General features: G+C 40.5%; 1 pseudogene; it reads left to right on the top strand.

Moving 5' to 3' along the window:
* Positions 1-405: 405 nt before the first annotated feature.
* Positions 406-1,186, top strand: LOC125345500 (annotated as a pseudogene).
* Positions 1,187-22,061: the final 20,875 nt, after the last annotated feature.

The following is a 22,061-nucleotide window of genomic DNA, read 5'->3' as shown; positions in this document are numbered from 1 at the left end:
TGTTCGACAGTTCATTGTTTCCATCCACCACTTCATTTCAAAAAGAAAGGAGCACAAAAATATATAGAAAGATGTGTTTTCTCAGAACTGCACAACATAAGTCATGTTCCTGCCTAGAAACTTAGCTACTCAACAAATTAAAGTTGTGAGGATCATGGTTCAAAATCAGCTGAGTTTGAGAAGACTCCGGTGCACCAAAGTCTTCATCGTTTTTCCTCTTTCCGCCTCTCTGGACTACCGTGGATGCTCTCCAGTTGTTCTTGCCTATTTCTGAGAAGATCTTGGCGCCATGGCCATGATACAGAAGCATGCAACGAAGTAGGCCGGACTGGGAATCCACAACTTCCTCTTCTGGTGGTAAAGGTCAAGCGGAATGTAAACACCGGACCACGGAGCAGTCTCAGAATGGCTTCGTTTGGGTGGAAGAGGAAGATTGGTGAGAAGGTGTCAAAGGCTACATCCCAGCAGCTGAGGCTGCTGGCGAGAAGGAGGGGGTTGAGAATGATGAAGGGAACTGGCTTCATGCCACTAAACGTAGGAAAGAAATTCTCCAGGAAGGCTGTGCTGAGAAAAGTAAACAGCTGAAGGAGGAAGGAGCCAGTTTGGCAGAAAAAATAGATATCAGGAAGCAATTCAGAAGTGGGATGAAGCACTACAGTTAACTCTAAATGATGCTAACCTCTATGAGATGAAATCACAGGTCCTAATGTCTCTTCATGAAATCTTTCCAGCAGTGCATGCAGCAGAAATGGCTGTCCAGCAAAACCCACATTCATGGGAGTCTTGGCAAACTTTGGGTCATGCTCAGCTTGTGTTAGGAGAGATAGTACTGGCAATTCGAAGGTTTCAAATAGCCCTTCACATCTATCCAATGAACCCTGAAATATGGCAAGAGGACCTTTCTTGGGCAAGAACCCTCCAGGAGCAGCAGAAGGTAGCACAAAGGGTTAAGAAGAGTGAAGAAGCACCATCTTGAGCGATACCTTCCTCCCCTAAGTCTATCCCTGACTATGACTTTGAGAGTGACGAGATTGTGGCTGTGTGTGCCGCTATTGCTGAGAAACAGAAGAAAGCAGCGGCAAATAAAACCGTGGTGATTGTGTCCGCTTCCAGGACAGTGGAGACTGTAACAGAGAAGGAAGAGGGCGCTCCACCGCCAGACAAGTCTGTGTTTATCAAAGCCTGATGAAGCGGACCCACCCTAAATTATTTGAGTCTGTCCGATTACTGCTTCACATTTAGACAGAGACACACACGTACTCTGAGACAGGGATGAGACTGCTGTCCATAAAATACATTTGCTTCTCATGAGGTATATAAAAATGCAGTGGTAGAATCATTATGTAGTGTTTGACTGTGCTTTTTAAGTTATGACTTCTACATGAGGCTAAACTCCTGAGAAAAATGTGTTTGGGTTGATAAACTTCGTTTAATTGGGATATGTTTGTGGTTACACTTAAAGGTATGATTGGAAAGTATATTTTTGGATAGTGAATAACTTGATAACCAAAGTTATTAAAGTCCTGACCCAATAACATTTGTTTTATAGTGAAGAGAATGTATGATTTCTTCAAGAAAAATATTGCCATTATTATTTACTCTTCCATCTTTCTTGCTTCCATCTTTATTGAATTAAGGCTTCACAAAACTTGAATAATTTTACCCTCCCTTATGATTCAAAGTTATCATTTTGTTCTATATAGAATCTTTGAAAGGTTGCTTGAAAATGCATGCAAATGTGTACATCTTCTTTCCTTGATATTTCTTTCTATTCTGATTTGTGCTTCTGGATTTTGTTTGTTTTCTGTGCTAGTAGCTGAGGCTTGAAGTAAAGATGTGGATGCTGGCTTCTAGTGTTTTCTTGCCAAAGGCTGACACTCTCCTACTTGAGCCACAGCTCCACTTCTAGTTCTTTGGTGGTTCATTGGAAATAAGAATCTCATGGACTTTTTACCCGGGCTGGCTTTGAGCCATCATCCTCAGATCTCAGATCTCAATATCCTGACTAGCTAGGATTATAGGAGTGAGCCACTTGCTCTTGGCTTCTCTTGACATTACTTGTAACACTAGTAGTCATCTCCTTTAGTATTTGTTCAATGTGTGAAATATTGATAAATGTTAAATGAATTTTTTACATGGCAATGTAGTTCTCACCACAAATAGTCGTTTTTGTTTTTTTTTTCCTTGCCAGCTTTGGGGCTTGAACTGAGGGCCTGGGCACTTTCTCTAAGCTACTTTTGCTCAAGGCTAGTGCTCTACTACAGTGCCACTTCTGGCTTTTTCTGTTTTTGTGGTACTGAGGAATCAAACCCAGGGCTTCATGCATGCTATGCAAGCACTCTACCACTAAGCTACATTCCCAGCCCATAGTAGTAATTTTTTAAATGATGGCAGTTACAGTCATGCCAAAATTGTACTACATTATCCCACTCACAATCACTGTTTATTTTCCTTATTTTTAGAAGCATAGAAAACCATGAAAACACTTGTTTGCTTGTAACTTTCCAGCTGGTGATTTAAAGTTACTTTTCTACATTATTTTTTGTTGATCTAGTCAATGAAATGAAAAAATAATTACAACTTAAGTAACTAAATAACATTCTTCTAAAAGTAAAAGGTAGGGATATCATAACGCCAATGATCGAATAACTTAAACAAAAATACAGAGAAACTGGAATGTTATTTGTAATCTAATCCATGAGTATGAGAATGACATGTTGAAAAAAGTAGTTTATGGCCAGGCCTGGTTGAGTTCCAACACTTGTGAGGCTGAGGCAAGAGGATTGTAAGTTTAAGGTCAACCTGGAATAAATAGCAAGGCTGTGTCTCAAAAATAAAAGAAAATAAATATTAAAAACAAATTAAAAATGAAATAATGAACAGAACATAAAAAATAGTTTATTAAAAGGCTACAATCATATGCACAAACTATCATTGCTAACATGGATTGTTACTTTCACACTATACTTTGTAGTATAATCATTTAGAACTTTTAGGTCTTACTATTTCTGCCACTCAGGATGGAATCATTGGTCTAAATTACTTTTTATCTGTTAGAGATAAAACATAGCTACTGTATGTTAAGGAATCTTACCTAACACTGTTAGAGCCTGTAAGTCATGGCCTATGTTTTGTGGGGATGGTTTAAAAATTGTTTTAGTGGAATGCCTATCTCTTTCTTTACAGAGTTCATGTCAGCACTTGCCTTAAAAAGTATTATATTTTTCCCATAGGATAAACCATTAGAAAGAGCCTGGGTTAGAGTGGTCAGCTTTAGAATGATCACATAATTATTTTATTAAATAATAAATATTCTCAAAGGCAGTCAGGTATCTTGAGAAGTGAGTACTTAACGTTTGGTATGTTGTTTTGTGTAATGAGTGTTTCTTTGTTGTGAAATTTGTGACTAAACAGTTTGCATTTTGCGATTTTTCCAGTTGCTTTGAGATGTTAGCTTTCCAAAAATTGGATTCATTTATGTACTTTCTGATATGTAATTCTATTATAAGAAAATGCAATATTTGTTTAGCTATTCCTATTAGTCAACATCTAGGTTGCCTTGGAGTTTTCTGTATTATGAATAAAGCTGCTATGTACAAAAAGCTAAAATAAAAAGAACAAAATCAGTTTTGAAAGTCTATGAGATTCTCATCTAAACTGAACCAACAGAAAACTAGATGTGGAACTGTGGGATAATATGGTAGAGGGCTAGCTTTGATCAAAAAAGCTTAGGTACAGTGCTCTAGCTCTGAATACAATCTGGGAACCACCACCACCAACAAAAAAGATAGAAAAGAAAGAAAGAAAATTGTCATTCAGACCAAGGCTGCTTCTTCTCACTTGTAATTGTAACTACTTGGGAGGCTGAGATCTGAGGATCACAGTTCAAGGCCAGCCTGTGCAAAAACATCTGAGATTTTGATCTCCAGTAAACCATACAAAACCCCAGAAACCTGGAAGTGGAGTTTCTGAGTCATATGGTAGAGGCCCACCCTTGAACTGAGAAAGCTGAATACCAGTGATTGGGCCATGATTCCATTTCAAAGTGCTCTCACACAAAGGAGCAAAGAAAAACAAAGAATGTGGCTTATCATTGTTGTTATTTTCAACATACCATGTGAAATTATGTCCCTTTTGGTTCTGTCTTTATTTCACCTGGTTTTACAGCTGTTATCATGGTAACTGATTTTAGTACGGTGAATATTATGTATTCACGTAACTGAACTATGGAAGCGAAAGGGAATACGAAAATGGAGAGACAAAGGATAAAAAGACAAACCAATGCCATAGAAAAATGTATAAAACTATATGATAATGTGGCACATTATGTTGTGTGAACATGATGAAGAAGGAGCTAAACTTATGTTCGTTGTACACAGTAATAAGAAAGTGGTATGAAGCCTCACGTCCCATTTTGTGGATGAGAAGCTTCTGAACTTCAGTTTCCACATCTATAAAGGGATGCTAATAGGAAAAGCTGGGGCGGTGGGGGAGGGTGTCAGAATTTCAAAATCAAGTGCCAGAGACATCCCATGAGAACAACATAACTCTTTCTGCTCATCAGCCACACTGCCCAGAGAGATGGAGGGACTTCCTGCAGGACTGAACTCAGGAGAAAGGCTGCTGGAGGTCAGGCCGTTCTGATCTCCCACTAGAGATTCGAGTCTCATACACTTTCCTGCCTGGGCTGCCTTGGAATCCTGGTCCTCACATGTCATATTCGGGGGTATAGGCAATGTTTGTTTATTCACTTTGAATACACAGTATAGTTATTTCCTATACTGGGACTGTACAGAATAAAGAGTTATTCGGTACCTACTGATAGCCTTCAATCAAGTTGTGATTATTTTTATCTGTTGAGGCAAGTATATCAAGACATGAATAAAACGTGGCTTTGTTTACATTTCCATGATGTTGGGATGCAGATGTCATCCAGAGTTGTACACAGCCAGGTTCCAATGGCTCACCCGTGAAGACCATGCACACTAACATCTCTGAACAAATGAACACTGAAATGAAAACAGCATACATTGTTTGAGTGATGTATTTTTGGTTAATGCAAACAGTGGTTGGAACTAAACTGTGATGGGATTAATGGCGTGACTCACACAACCCAGCTTCTCAAGTGTTCTACCACTCGAGCCCAAATAGGAGTTATGAGTTGTTCTTGAGTTTACTGGATATCAGTGTCTGGATACTGGCAGAGTAATGTTGGGTTCTGAGAGATCAAAATATAGTAAAAAACAAAACAACAACAACAGAAAATTCCCAAGGGCAGCCAGTCCAATGTATAGCATCTACCAATTGTCTGTATTACTTTTTTTTGTAATTTATTTATTAATTAAACAAAATGTTTTTGACAAAGTGTTGTCAAAAAGGGTGCAGTTACATAGTAGGGCAGTGTGTGCATTTCTGGTGATATCTTACACCCTGTTTTTCTTTCCCTTCCCTAGGTCAGGTAGACATATACAATACACAATGTACTAAGAACACATACAGTAGCCACGTGGCCTATGCCAAAGAAAATTGGCCTAGGGCTTTAAATGTAACTGTATTACTTTTACCCCATCCCTCTCTCCCACCCTCCCTCTCTCTTTTCTACCTTCCCTTCCACCTCCTTTCCTCCATCCTTTCCCCCTCCCTCCCTCTCTCTCCCTTTCTTCGTTACTTTGGGCTATAATGTAACTTGCAGTCAGAACCTAGTTGTTGTTTCTTAGCTGTTTATGTCAAAGCTAGTGGTCTACCTATGACTTGAGCCACAACACTAATTACCATTGCTTCTTCTTTCCTTCTTTCCTTCCTTCCTTCCTTCGCTCCTTCCTTCCTTCCTTCCTTCCTTCCTTCCTTCCTTCCTTCCTTCCTGTCTGCCTTAAGAAGTCCATGCAGGACCTAAGAGATGACATGGAAATCATCTGGAAAGACCAGTCAGAAGGAAAATAGATTCGAAATCAAGTAGCTAGCATACAGTCCTGACTAGCTGAAGCAGAGGATCGAATCACAGGAGCTGAAGATTCCCTAGAATCTATGGGCAAAGGTCAAAAATAAATACAAACCCAATGCAATCGACAAAAGAGAACACTCCTCAAGATCCACGACACAATCAGGAAACCCAATTTAAGGATAATAGGTATTGAGGAAAATCTGGACAAGTAAATGGACTAGGCAACCTATTGAACAGAATATTTGCGGAGAACTCCCCAAAGATCCAGAAGGATTGGCCTATACAGATACAAGAAGCATTTAGAACCCCAAACTGACCAGACCAGAACAGAACATCCCACAACACATTGTAATCAAAACAGGATCAGTAGAGTGCAAGGAAAGAATCCTTAAAGCTGTTACAGAGAAAAAAACAATCACATATAAAGGAAAAGCAATCAGAATTACCCCAGACTTCTCAGCAGAGATCATGAAAGCAAGGAGAGCCTGGAATGAGGTATACCAAACCCTAAATAAAAATAACTACCAACCAAGAATACAGTACCCAGCTAAGCTCTCATTCATAGCCAAAGGTCAAATAAAAGCCTTTCACAGTGAGGAAAAACTGAAACAATATATCTCCACCAAACTAGCTTTACAGAAAATCCCAAAGAGGTACCATACAGGGAAAATAATCAAGATCCCAATACAGACAGACAAATGAGCCCTAAATAGTAAACCAGAATATTAGATCAAGAAATGGGAAGACACAGCTTTTAACAAGATAGCTATAATAAAAGGAAGAAATGATCATCTCTCAATTCTAACTCTCAACATGAATGGACTTAATACTCCAATCAAAAGACATAGGCTCATAAGTTGGATCAAAAATCAAGACCCAGCTTTTTGCTGCCTCGAAGAGACACATCTATCGAGCAAAAGTAAACATCTTCTAAAAGTGAAAGGCTGGAATTAACTCTATCGAGCAAATGCCCCCCATAAGCAGGCTGGAGTTGCAATCCTCCTATCAGATAAATACTTCAAATTAACAAAGGTAAGAAGAGACAAAGAAGGTTACTACATTCTAATAAAGGGATCTCTTCTACAGGAAGATATAACCATCCTAAATATCTACACACCAAATACAGGAGCACCCAACTTCATCAAACAAACACTACTGACTCTAAAAACACTCATAGACCCAAACACATTGAGGGTTGGGGAATTTAACACTCCACTATCACCTATGGACAGATCAACATGCCAAAAACTGAACAAAGAAACCACAGAACTAAAAAACTGCATAGACCAACTAGACTTAACCGACATCTACAGAATCTTCCACCCAGCAACAACAGAATACACATTCTTCTCCGCAGCACGTGGAACATTCTCCAAAATAGATCACATCATAGGGCACAAAGAAAATCTGTACCAATTCAGAAATATCAAAACCACTCCCTGCATTCTCTCAGACCACAATGGAATAAAATTAGAGCTCAACTCAAACAGCCACCACAGAAAATCCTACAATACATGGAGACTAAACAACCCACTGATGAACCATCAGTGGGTCATTGAAGAAATTAGAACAGAAATTCAAATGTTTATGGAATTCAACCAAGATGAGTACACAAAGTACCAGCTCCTTTGGGACACAGCAAAGGCAGTATTTAGAGGGAAATTTATATCTCTGAGTGCTTACACCAACAAACTGGAGAAACAGCAACTCGACAACTAACAGAAGCACCTTAATCTCCTCGAAATAGAACAAGAATCCAAACCCTAAGTCAATCGTTGGAAGCAAATGATTAAAATGAAATCAGAATTGAATGAATTTGAGACAAAAATATCGAAAGAATCAATAAAACAAAGAGTTGGTTCTTTTAAAAAATTAACAAGATAAACAGACCCCTATCAAACCTGACCAAAAAAAATGGAAGCAGCAAACACAAATAAATAAGATCAGAGACGAATCAGGTAACATCACCACAGAAACAACCAAAATTCAGAACACAATAAGGGATTATTTTGCAAACCTTTATGCCAAAAAATTCGAGAACTTGGAAGTAATGGATGATTTCCTAGAAAAAATTTATATCCCCAAACTCAACCATGAAGATTTAAACCTTCTGAACAGACCCATATCCAGCATTGAAATGGAAATGGCAATAAGTGATCTCCCATCCAAGAAAAGCCCAGGTCCAGACAGATTCATGGCAGAATTCTACAAGGCCTTCAAAACAGAACTCACACCAATATTTCTCAAACTTTTCAATAAAATTGAAAGAGAAAGTTCACTACCAGACACATTCTATGAAGCCAGTATAACCCTTATCCCAAAACCAGGCAAGGACTCATCATGGAAAGAGAACTATAGACCAATTTCCCTGATGGACATAGACACAAAAATTCTAAACAAAATTCTGGGCAATCGACTTCAACAAGTCATCAAAAAATCATACACCACAATCAAACTGGATTCTTCCCAGGGATGCCAAATTGGTTCCATATGCGCAAGTCAATTTATGTAACCCACCACATCAACCGGAGGAAGGGAAAGATCCACTTGGTTACAATTCTGGATATGGAAAAGGCAATCGATAAAATCCAGCACCCATTTATGCTAAAAGCCCTGGAAATACTGGGATTCCAGGGAACACTCCTGAATATAATCAAGGCAGTTTATGACAAACCAACAGCAAGCATAATCCTAAATGGTGAAAAACTAAAGCCATGCCCTTTAAAATCAGGAGCAAGACAGGGATGTCCGCTCCCTGCCCTTCTCTTCAACATAGTACTAGAATTCCTATCCAGAGCAATTAGGCAAGAAGAAAGTATAAAGGGGATCCAAATAGGAAAAGATGAAGTTCAACTTTTTCTCTTCACAGATGACATGATCCTATACCTAAAGAACCCCATAGACTGTACTCCCAAGCTACTAGAGCTGATCCAAAACTTTGGCAAAGTTGCAGGATATAAAATAAACCTTCAAAAATCAATGGCTTTTCTACATGCTAATGACCCGAACGACGAGGCTGAAATCAACTCCTTTTGCAATAGCCTCAAGAAACATAAAATATCTAGGAATAACCTTAACCAAAGTGAAAGTGAAAGTGAAGTGAAAGACCTCTATTATGAGAATTTTAAAAACATGAAAAATGAAATTAAGGCAGAACTAATGAAATGGAAAAACCTTCCATGCTCCTGGATTGGGAGGATTAATATAATCAAAATGACAATATTGCCAAAGGCTATCTACAAATTCAATGCAATACCCATTAATATCCCAACACCATTTTTTATTGAAATAGAGGAAGCAATCCAGAAATTCATATGGAACAATAAAAGACCCAGTATAGCAAAAACAATCCTAAGCAGAAAGAACAGTGCTGGAGGAATTACATCACCCAACTTCAAGCTATAGTATAAAGCTCTAGTAATAAAAACAGCTTGGTATTGGCACCAGAACAGGCCTGAAGACCAATGGAACAGAATTGAAGACCCAGAAATAAACCCACAGAACTATGTCTACTTAATCTTTGATAAAGGAGCTAAAAAAGTAGGATGGAAGAAAGATAGCCTCTTTAACAAATGGTGTTGGCAAAACTTGTTCAACACATACAATAAACTTAAACTAGGTCCTTATATCTCACCCTGCACCAAAATCAATTCCAAATGGATCAAAGACCTTGAAATCAAAACAGATACCCTGAAAACACTAAGGGAACAAGTAGGAGAAACACATGGGCTCCTTGGCACAGGACGGAATTTCCTTAACAAAGACCCAGAAATGCAACAAATCAAAGAAAGGATGGACAAATGAGACTGCATCAAACTGCAGAGCTTCTGCCGGGCAAAGGACATAGCTCGCAATATAAACAGAAAGTCCACAGATTGGGAAAAGATATTTACCGGCCATACAACAGACAAAGGCCTCATATCTAAAATATATGCAGAACTAAAAAAATTACCTTCCTCCAAAACAAAACCGCAAAGAACCAATAGCCCCCTCATCAAGTGGGCTAAAGACTTACAAAAAGACTTCTCTGATGAAGAAATGAGAATGGCCAAGGGACGTATGGAAAAGTGCTCTACATTACTGGCCATAAAGAAATGCAAATCAAAACAACATTGAGATTCCATCTCATCCCAGTAAGAATGTCCTTTACCAAGAAGACTAACAACAACAATTGTTGGAGGGGATGTGGCCAAAAGGGAACCCTACTTCATTGTTGGTGGGAATGTAAACTGGTTCAGCCACTCTGGAAAGTGGTATGGAGATTCCTCAGAAGGGCAAACATAGAACTTCCATGTGACCCAGCAGCCCCACTTTTGGGCATCTACCCCAAAGTCCACAAACAAGAACACTCTAAAGCCACCAGCACAACAATGTTCATAGCAGCACAATTTGTCATAGGTAGAATTGGAACCAACCCAAATGCCCCTCAGTAGAAGAATGGATCAGGAAAATGGGGTACATATACACAATGGAATTTTATGCCTCTATCAGAAAGAATGACATTGCCCCATTCGTAAGGAAATGGAAGGACTTGGAAATACTTATACTAAGTGAAGTGAGCCAGACCCAAAGAAACATCGACTCTATGGTGTCCCTCCTAGGGAATAAGTAGTACAGGTTAGGCTAGTCACAGCAGAGGATCACAACAGCCCAATAGCCCATATAAACAAATAAGATGATGCTAAGTGAAATGAACTCCATGATATGGAAACGACTGTCATATCACTGTTTTTTTTTTAAATTTAATTTATTTATTAATTGAATACAAATTTTTTGACAAGGTGTTGTGCAAAAAGTGTACAGTTACATAGTTGGGCAGTGTGTCCATTTCTTGTGATATCTTACGCCCTGTTTTCCTATCCCTTCTGTATGTAGGTCAGGTCGACATATATACAATATACAATGTATCAAGAACATATACAGTAGCCACTTGCCAACGCCCAAGAAAGTTCGCCTAGGGCTTTAAATGTAATGTCGATATTAGACAATATGTTGACAGTAGTCTTATATGAACGTACATACCTAGCTTTTGAGCTATTGTATTCCCCTGAGAGGTCAATTTTTGACCTTTATATGTTGAGTAATTGTTTGGTTTTAGTTACATACTGTTGGGTCGCTGCCCCAATCCTGTGGGGAATACTACTTGACAAGCAGTTTTTGGTTTCACAGACTTGGTCTCTACTGTCTCTCCGTCTCCCTTTGTTAACAGTCATATCAGGGAGATCATGCCCCTTTGTTTTCTGTGTTCTAGGCTTGTCTCGCTCAACATTATTTGTTCCAGTTCTGACCATTTCCCTGCGAATAACAATATTTCACCATTCCTAATCGCTATGTAGTATTCCACTGTGTATAAGTACCATATTTTTTGGATCCATTTGTCTGTGGCGGGGCATCTGGGTTGTTTCCATATTTTGGCTATTGTGAATTGTGCCACGATAAACATGGAAGTACAAATGTCTTTTTGATATCTTGGGGTTTTCTTTTTAGGATAGATGCCTAGGAGTGGTATGGCTGGGTCATAGGGTAGGTCTATATTGAGCTTTTTGAGAAACCTCCATACTGTTCTCCAAAGTGGTTTACTAATTTGCACTCCCACCAACAATGGAGAAGGGTTCCTCTTTCCCCGCACCCCCTTCAGCATTTGTTGTTGCCTGAGTTCAGAGTATAGGCCATTCTAACTGGGGTGAGGTGGTATCTCAGGGTTGTTTTTATTTGCATTTCCTTTACTACCAGAGATGTTGAGCATTTCCTCATGTGTTTCTTTGCCATTTTTATATCTTCTCTTGTGAAGTCTCTCTTTAGCTCCTTTGCCCATTTCCTAATAGGTTTATTGGGCTTGGAGGGGCTTAGTTTTTTGAGTTCTCTGTAGATGAGAGATATCAGGCCTTTGTCTATTGCTGTGCTGGTAAATATTCTTTCCCATATCGTTGGCTGTCTTTCTATTTTGATGGCTATGTCCTTAGCTGTGCAGAAACTTTTTAATTTGTAGTAGTCCCATTTGTCGAGTCTTTCCCCTATTTGTTGTGCCCCTGGGACTCTATTCAGGAAGTTCCTTCCTGTGCCTATAAGTTCTAGCGTCTTTCCTACTCTGTCCTTCAGTAGTTTCAAGGATTAAGGTGTGATGTTGAGGTCCATGATCCATTTTGAGTTGATCTTGGTGCATGGTGATAGGCTTGGGTCTACTTTGAGTTTTCTGCATATGGCTGCCCATTTCTCCCAGCACCAGTAGTTGAAGAGGCTATGTTTATTCCATTGTATGTCTTTAGCTCCTTTGTCGAATATCAGCTGGCTGTAAGAGTGCGGTTTTATTTCTGGATCTTCAATTCTAATCCATTGGTCTTCCGATCTGTTTTTATACCAATACCAGGCTGTTTTTGTTATGATGGCCCTGTAGTAGAGCTTGAAGTCTGGTATTGTGATACCTCCTGCACTGCTTTATTTGCCTAGAATTGCTTTGGCTATTCTTGGTCTTTTGCTGTTCCATATGAATTTATGTATTGCTTTCTCTATTTCAGTGAAGAATGTGGCTGGGATTTTGATAGGAATTGCATTGATTTTGTATAACAATTTGGGCAATATAGCCATTTTCACTATATTGATTCTGCCTACCCATGAGCATGGGAGGTCTTTCCATCTCCTTGTGTCTTCTTTGATTTCCCTTATTAGATTTTTATAGTTCTCATTAAATTGGTCAGTCACGTCCTTGGTTAGGTTGATCCCTAGGTACTTTATTATTTTTTTTTTTGGCTACTGTAAATGGAATTGTTTCCATAATTTCCTTTTCTGCTTGTACATTGCTGGTGTACAGAAAAGCTGCTGACTGTTGTGGATTGATTTTGTATCCTGCTACTTTGCCTAATTGGTTTATTAGGTGTAGGAGTTTGGGTACTGAGATTTTTGGGTTCTTCAGATATAAGATCATGTCATATGCGAATAGGGATAACTTGATTTCTTCCTTGCCGATGTGGATCCCTTTGATGTCCTCCTCTTGCCTTATTGCTATGGCTAGGGATTCCAGCACTATGTTGAAAAGAAGTGGAGAGAGTGGGCATCCTTGTCTTGTTCCTGAGTTTAGGGGGAATGATTTAAGTTTCTCTCCATTTAATATGATATTAGCAGTTGGTCTGTTGTATATGGCTTTTATTGTTTTGAGGAATGTTCCATCTATTCCTGTTCTCTCCAAAGCTTTTAATAGGTATGGATGTTGTATTTTGTCAAAGGCTTTTTGGGCATCAACTGAGATAACAATGTAGTTCTTAATTTTATATCTGTTTATGTGGTGAATTACGTTGATTGATTTACGGATGTTGAACCATCCTTGTGACTGTGGGATGAAGCCTACTTGGTCATGATGCATGATTTTCTTGATCAGTTTCTGGAGACTGTTAGCTAATATTTTATTAAGGAGCTTTGCGTCTGTGTTCATTAGTGATATTGGTCGGTAGTTCTCTTTTTTTGTTGGGTCTTTGTCTGGTTTGGCAAAGAGTATGATATTAGCTTTGTAGAATGAGTTTGGGATTTCTCCCTCTGTTTCTATTTCGTGGAAGAGTTTGAGGAGTATTGGTATTAGCTCATCACTAAAGGTTTTGTAGAATTCGTTGGTGAATCCATCTGGGCCTGGGCTTTTCTTTGTTGGGAGGTTCTTGATTACCTCCTGTATCTCACTGTAAGTTATTGGTTTATTTAGTTGATTTATTTCTTCTTGGTTCAGTTTGGGCAGTTTGTACTTCTCTAAGAATTGATCCATTTCTGTAAAATTATTGTTTTTTGCTGAGTAGAGGTTTTGGAAATAGCTCCTTATGATTGTTTGAATATCGTGTGTACCTGTTGTAATTTTTCCGGTGGAGTCCTTGATTTTATGTATATGAGTCTTTTCTCTTCCTTTTTTGGTAAGTCTTGCGGGGGGTCTGTCAATTTTATTTATTTTCTCAAAGATCTTTTAGTCTTATATATTTGTTGAATGGTCTTTCTATTTTCAATCAGATTTATCTCTTCTTTAATTTTTGTGATCTCTCTCCTCCTACTCGTTTTAGATTCTGTCATTTCTTGTTTCTCCAGTTGTTTCAGTTTAGCTTCTTCTCACTCGTAATTATAACTACTCGGGAGGCTGAGATCTGAGGATCACACTTCGAGGCCAGCCTCAACGGAAACATCTGAGATTTTGATCTCCAATTAACCAGAAAACAACCCGGAAGTGGAGTTTCTGAGTCACCTGGTAGAGGGCCACCCTTGAACTGAGAAAGCTGAGTAACAGTGCTTGGGCCATGATTTCATTTCAAAGTGCTCTCACACAAAGACGCAAAAAAAGAAAAACAGAAAGAATGTGGCTTATCATTGTTTTTATTTTCTATATACCATGTGAAATTACGTGCTTTTTTGGTTTTGTCTTTATTTCCCCTGGTTTTACCCCTGTTATCTGGGTAACTGATTTTAGTGCCCTGAATATTGTATATTCATGTAACTCAACTAGGGAAGGGTAAAGGAATACCAAAATGGAGAGGCAAAGGAGAAAAAGACAAAGCAATGCCATAGCAATACTTACAAAAGTATATGGTGAAAACCAACTGTACAATTTGTGGGCTGTGGAGAGAAATGGGGAGGAGTGAGGTAAAAAATTAACAAGCAATAAAGAAAAAAAGAATAAATAATCTGGTCTTCTTGGAGATGGAAATTCTTTATTGAATGAATCAAATGATTGAATTAACAAATTCCTGGATTGTGTTGTGTGAACATGATGTATAGGAGCTAAGCTTATGTGGGCAGAACACAGGGATAAGAAAGTGGTATGAAGCCTCATATCCCATTCTGTGGATGATGAAGCTTTCTGAACTTTAGTTTTCTCATCTATAAAGGCATCCTAATAAGGAAAGCTAGGGCGGTGGGGCGGGGGGGTCAGAATTCCAAAACCAACAGCCAGAGACATCCCATGAGAGCAACCGAACTCTTTCTATTCATCAGCCTTACTGCCCAGGATGATGGAGGGACTTCCTGCAGAACGGAACTCAGGAGAAAGGCTGCTGGAGGTCAGGCAGGCTCTGATCTCCCACTAGAGACACGAGTCTCATGGACTTTCCTTCCTGGGCTGCCTTTGAATCCCGGTCCTCACATCTCACTTTCTGGGGTATAGGCAATGTTCATTTAGTCATGTTGAATACGCACTATACTTATTTCCTTTAGTGGGACGCTTTAATCTGTGTCGAGGCCAGCCGGCAGCGAAAGGTAATCCTGATTGAGGGGACAAGGATTAAAGAAAAAGGAAAATACAAGACAAGAGAAAAAAGACAAAAGACAAAACATGGGGTTTGGGAGGTCTGCGGCTCAAGATTGAGCTGCACTTTTGCCAGATCACCCCTCACTCCTGTGGATAGGCACACAGGCCCATCCTAGGTTTTTCCTGTCCTTTCCTATTCGTCTCTGATTGAGAAACCCAAGCAATTTTTTTACATTGATAATCCTTTACATTCAAATTTCTGACACTTAGCCGTGATTTTTTTAATTAAAGAAACATTTTTAAACTATAGTTCCTCTTTCAAACAATGAAATAATCCTTTAAAGCATTTGTTAATGCCCAAACTTGATGACCATGTGAATTTAAACTTAAACTCACTGAATTTTATATCATACTCTTTACCATGTTTGCACTCAGACATGCACACACATACACATTCAAAAGATCTTAAAGCACGCAAAATAAACATCGGCCGTACATTTTCCAGTGGCAAGAGGTATTTTTGCCTGTCTTACTCCTGCAACACCCAAATTATAAGACAAAACTTTTAACAAATGATTTTATCATTCTCCAGACGCATTTTCCAGGGCTTGATAGTTTTAACAAAGCAGTTTATCACACCAAATAGTTTTGTGCTGTACAAGGCTGGGTGAGGGTCCCCCAGAGTTCTTTTTGCGGACACTCACACTCTGATTTTGAGCTGTCTCCTGTACATCTTTCCAATGAACTAAACATAAATCCAAAGAGCTAAGAGAGTCTGTCCCATTTTGTCTCTCACAGTCAGGAGATACAGAAAACACAGAAGAACAATCCAGACCAGTCCTGTAACAATACAGGCAATTTTTCCTTTTCTGCAACACAATCTTTTCTAGTATCTGATGGCATTTACTTTTACTTTCTTTCCTAATTCACCACCAGACCTAGTCTCCTCATTACTCAATCTCATCCTAGGCCCTTTTGGTTTCAATTTCACTTTCTGTTTTACATCAAAGTCCAATTAACTACACCATTCAGATTACTCACAGAAATTTACATAAGTCAGACAAACATACAGAAATTGCAAGAGTAAAAGCATTTTGACAAATCTAGAGAAGCAACACTGCTAAGAAAAGGAAGGGAGGAGAATTCCGCTGAGGACCTAAAGAGAAAGAGAAGGAATCACTCCTGGAAGTCTTCGGTTTGCTACGTTCTCAATTCAGGCCCGATAGCTAGGAGGAATTTCTCCTGCCAGTGTGGAGGAGGTTAGAGAACACTTACGCACAGACCACATACAAAGCACTTGACATAAACCCAAATCATAGCAGTAGCAAATTGTTTGAAGCGCAGGTAACAGGCTACGCACGGAACAGATTATGCAGAGATTTCTGCAAAATATTCCTGCCTCCAGAAATGCCTGTACCGAGGAACAATTTACTGAAGTCGCAACGCGTGGAAAATTGTTGAAAACGAGCTAACAGACTATGCATGGAGGAACACACTACACATGGATCCACAAAATTGTCTGTCTACAAAATGTCTGTACCGAGGAACAATTTACCCACATGGGGGTCTGGGATGTCTCCCACAGATCCCATTGCCCTGTAGCGCATCCACCAAGGCTCTTTTGCCAAACTCACACACACATCCTGCAAGGCCACAGCACACATACACATCGGCAATGCCTCACTCAACTTACCGGCCAGATTTTCACGAACCCGTGGTCGGGTGTCTGCGTGAGCTTAGGGGGTATCCAGTACGAGCCCCCACTGAAATGCTCAACTGTGGATCCCCCAAAAGACCACCAGAGACCAATGCAAGCAGCAAAAAGGGCTTTTATTTCTGGCTAGCTCAGTCCTCCACACACTCAGTAAAATGATTAAGCTAAGAGGCCCTGAGCCTAGGGCTTCCAGCTGTTTTATACATTCTTTGGGGAAGGCAGGGAATTAGCATACATCAGAGCATCTTTTAATTAGATACTGGAAACCTGGGTGGTGTGGGGCACACTGACTGGCCCCGCCTGTCCGCTCCCCGGAGGTGTCTGGTTGTTGCGCCTTGGGAGTGAGGCCCTGAAGAGCCCCCTGCCTCAGTCCCTGGGGGCGTGCTTGCTTGTACCGCCTCTCGGAAGAGGGGTCCCGGTTAGCCCCGCCTGCCTTCTGGGTCTGGAACTGGAAAGGCGGCTCTGGCTGGCCATGCCTCCCAGCCTTAAGACCATGTGCAGCAAGATGGCTGCCGGCAGTAACCTGGGGGCAGTCCTGCTAGTACTTAGGCTGCCCCTTAGGGAGGTCCCATGGCCTTCTGCCCTTGACTGACAGCTCGGACCGCCAATCATCGCCCATGGCTAGGTATGTTACACTTTCCTCTTCCTGCTGCCATTGCCCATACTTAAGATCTGGTCTGCTCCACTAAAACTGAGAGCAGTCTTGAACCTCTCCCCAGTCGTCTGATTGTCCAACTGCCGGCGAAAGGTTGGGTTGGGCTGGGTGCGGGCGACTCATGGCTCGTTACCTATTCTGGGTTCACACACAGCAGGGTGCGCTTCCTTGCCTCTCCCGCTGGCTGGGAGAGCACCCGGGGTGCAGGGACCCCTGCAGGTGGGGGACTTCTGGAATAAATCCAAAATTTGTATTTCTTCTCTGGCAGTCAATCTTATTGGTGTTTATGGTTTCACTGTGAACTCTCCAGGGCATTATATGGTCTGTACTGGGAATCGAGGGGTGTGGGATAGGGCTTACAGTAAAGTCAGTCAGGTACAGAATGGGGTCTTAGTACAATATGGAGTTACTCTGGTCCTTCACTGTGGCTCTACGGCCTTTCTATAGAGCTGTGCACTCATCTCCAGCCTACTTGCGTACTATGCAAATCTCTGCAATAAATATCTGTTCTCGGTTATCATGGCACTTTTGGATTTCCTGTTAAAACCCTGACTGGTGGTTCACCCTTATTAAACTAGGCCAAATTTTAAGGTGCAGCAAATTTTGGACTATCATGTAAAAAGGAAAAATCATGATGAAACCCTGATTCAAGTTGAAAAAGATGGAAAAAGGAGTTACAGAAAGGAAAAAAATTGTGAAAGTGAAGCATCTAGAAAATAAAACCAAGCCAGATGCAGGGGATCTCGATGCAGATTTGAGAGATGGATTATGGGTAACAAGCAGGTCCTATCAGATTGCAGAACAAATTTCCCTACAACACCCAACACTACCTTCAGCTTTATTTTTGACCCCAGGACCAGAGATAAAGGAAAATGAAATCATCTCACTAAGGTCCCCAACACAACACAAAATGCCAGAATTTCCTAGTGGAGTCCTACAGACTTGAGAAAAGAATCTCATCTCCTGTGCATTTTCTATGTGTATCAAGTGTAGTCCAGTCGACTTAACATATGGCTTTTTTGGTGCCCCAAATCTGTGTTGCTGAGGAGGGATAAGGTACAGAGGGGTGCGGCACAGGGAGTTCTGGCTCAGGGCTTTGCCACATGAATCAGGCTCATAAGGAAGGCAATCTCAAAACACCCAGCTGACCAGAGACAGACAAAGGTGGTGGTCCTGGGAGGGAGGGGGATCTTGCCATCCTACATTTAAAAAAATGTTGGCCACGTATAGCTCACACTTGTCTTCATAGCTACTCAGGAAGCTAACATCAAAGACCAAGTTTAAAGCAAGCGCAGGCAGAAATGCTCTACTCAGAAAAAGCTGGAAGTGGTGCTGTTGCTTAAGTGGTAGAGACATAAGCTTGAACAAGGGAAGCTCAGGGACATCACTCAGGCCCAGAGTGCCAGCCTCAGAACTGGAACACACACACACACACACACACACACACACACACACACACACACCCCTAGAGAAAGGCTGCAATTCACTATGTCACCTTGTGAGTGCCAGGTATCTTGATCCATGACACCACTTCCATCTTTCTCCCCCATCTCTCCCAACCCACCCTCTCATGTGTGCTAGTTTCATTTCCACATTTAGGCATGTAATATTAGGAATTCATTTGTCCACGTTCCCTCTGTCCATTCATGTACCCTGATTACCCTTGACCTCTTTCCTCTCCTCCACACCACAAGTCCTGGTATTCTGTGTGTGTGTGTGTGTGTGTGTGTGTGTGTGTGTGTGTGTGCCTGTCCTGGGGCTGGAACACAAGGCCTGTGCCTTATCATTAAGCAATAATGCCTAAGGCTAGTGTTCTACCATTGGCACACAGCTCCACTTCCAGCATTTTGGTGGGGGTTTATTGGAAATGGATTCTCAGAGACTTTTCCTGCTGGGGCTGGCTTTGAACCATGGTCCTCAAATCTCAGTCAGCCACCTGATCATCAAGGATTTGACGAGTGAAAATGTGCCAAAGGCTGATATACTTTGTTTTTCTTCAAATATCTCTGAAACATCAGAAAACTGGAACCAAGTGCTTAGTGAAAGGAAAGAATAAAAGTATATGAAATGAAATTCAAATTGACCTGTCTCTAGTTACAACTGATGACTGTGCCATTACTTGAAAAATGAGTAAAAGCAGCTTATTAACTGAAATAATTCCAACTATGTAAATTAATATCTAATGGCAAAAGAAACCCGCTTGAAGAGGTATGTAAGTTTCTTCTTAGGAGGTGTTATTTTGTCCAGGGCATTTCCTGTCCCTAAAGCCATGCACACAATTTATATTAGGCCTTATCAAGATGATGTAGCACTTGGGGACAAAGATGCAGCCCAGAAGCCCTGTACTGGAGGCCAAGATGGAGAAGACCTCCACAGCCACCATGACCTTGCCCTTGGCACTGTGGTAGACAGGCAGGAAGGTGAGCCACACACTGCAGAACACCAGCATGCTGAAGGTCAGGAACTTGGCTTCATTGAAGGTGTCAGGCAGGTTCCTGGCCAGGAAAGCCACAGTGAAGCTGGTCAGGGCCAGGGAGCCCAGGAATCCCAAGACACAGTAGAAGGCAGTGAGGGAGCCCTTGTTACACAGGATGATGAGGTGGCCATGTTCAGAGTATGTGTCTGTGTCAATGAAGGGAGGAGAGGTTCCCAGCCAGATCCCACAGAGAGTCACCTGGATCAGGAGGCAGATGGGAATGATGAAGTTAGGAGCCCCTGACACCAGCAGCCACCTCATCCTTCTCCCTGGAGTAGTGACCTTGAAGGCCAGAACCACAGTGACAGTCTTGGCCAAAACAGCAGAAACAGCGACAGTGAATGCAACTCCAAATGTGGTTTGCTGTAGCATGCAGGTGACTGTGTTGGGTCGGCCAATAAAGAGTAAAGAACAGAGGAAACAGAAGATGAGGGAGAGGAGCAGGATGTAGCTGAGAGCCTGGTTATTTGCCTTCACAATAGGGGTGTTGTGATGTTTCACAAAGACCCCAAGAACAGCTGCTGTGAGTGTCGATAAACCAAGAGCCAGGCAGGCCAAGGCCATCCCCAATGGCTCCCCATAAGCCAGGAAGCTTGCAGCTCTTAGGAGGCACTGGTTTCTTTGGGTGTTGGCATACTGGTGATCTGGACACTTCACACACTGCTCCATGTCTGGTGAGGAATACAAAAAGCCATTAGTTCCTTTCCAGTGCTTAAAATGAAATTAGGCTACCCCTACCTAGAAAAAAATTCTGACATATTGATAATTACTCGCATCAACTTCATATGACCAAGTATTATTAGACTTATTTAGTATTATTTTTATAATTTCATTATGTTCCTACACTTGGCTCTAAATTCTAGTTGGAACTATTAATTTGCAATGAAAATCATTCATTTTCTTCTCTGCCATTCCTAATGTCCTAACAATAATTTTTTGACATCACTTCATTCTTCCATACTATTTTTCTGCCATTTTGGACACAACTCAATATCCTTATTGAAAATGAATACGAAAATATGTTGATTTTATTTTGTCTCTGATTCTTATAGATAGGAGCACTTTTGTCCTTCCTTGTAATTGTGACATTTGCTTTTCCTACTCACCTGTAAAGCACTAGAGTACAGAGATTATAATTATTCTTTGAAGCTATACAGTCAGGCCATGCAGAAGAGTTGAACCAAACAAGAGCATTTTCTCTGCTTTGATAAGAGTTCTGGACAACTAGAAAATAAAGATCTGTGTTTTCTGTATAATGTAAAAAAATTTTGCAAAACGTGGAGACCTCATTTTAACAGTATTTTGTATTCTATATGATAGAAAATATTCTAACATTACTCAGTATTTAAATAAATGTACATACATTATACTAGAAAAAGTTAACCCTATATACAATTCAGAGCCCATGATTTTTTTTTCTTTTCTAGAAGCAGTATCATCCATTGTTGTAATTCAACTACTAAGTGAATGAAGGAAGACTTTGAGTGCAATTCCAATACACGACATTCATAGTCCTTTTCATGGTTTGTGGGGCACTAGGAGAGAACCTGTATGTCTCCCTCTGCTGTGAACTTACCTGTCCCATTAGCCATCTCATTCTCTGTGCAAGGGGTACAATCAAAGCAACAGGCAGCCTTTCCCTCCTGAAGGGATTTCCTGAATCCAGGACCACAACTCTCACTGCAGACAGAAAGAACAGGCTGAGGAACATCAGATATGTGTTAGAGACTGTTTAGGCTTTTCCTAACATTCCCAAAGCTTCCTTATTTGAATGACTAATTCACTGACTGGATTTATGTGTATTGTTATACTACTCTAAGGAATCAAAGTCATTCAAATTCCGTAGAGTAGTATAACAATACACATAAATCCAGTCAGTGAATTGAATGCTGCTATGGATTCCACATCCTGTCACCACAAAAGCTTTACGTGCTACCTCATTCAATGATTCCTCTCATGAAAGAGATCTAAGTAGCAGCTCAACTAATCATTAAATGAATTCACCAGTAAAGGGAACAAAATAACCCTTTCAAATACATAAAGCAATTCCTTTGGTACTTCATT

This window comes from Perognathus longimembris, unplaced genomic scaffold (genome assembly GCF_023159225.1).
Source record: "Perognathus longimembris pacificus isolate PPM17 unplaced genomic scaffold, ASM2315922v1 HiC_scaffold_5743, whole genome shotgun sequence".
Classification (NCBI taxonomy): domain Eukaryota; kingdom Metazoa; phylum Chordata; class Mammalia; order Rodentia; family Heteromyidae; genus Perognathus; species Perognathus longimembris.
The sequence above is the reverse complement of the archived record's forward strand: the minus strand, read 5'-3'. Positions and strand labels throughout refer to the sequence as shown.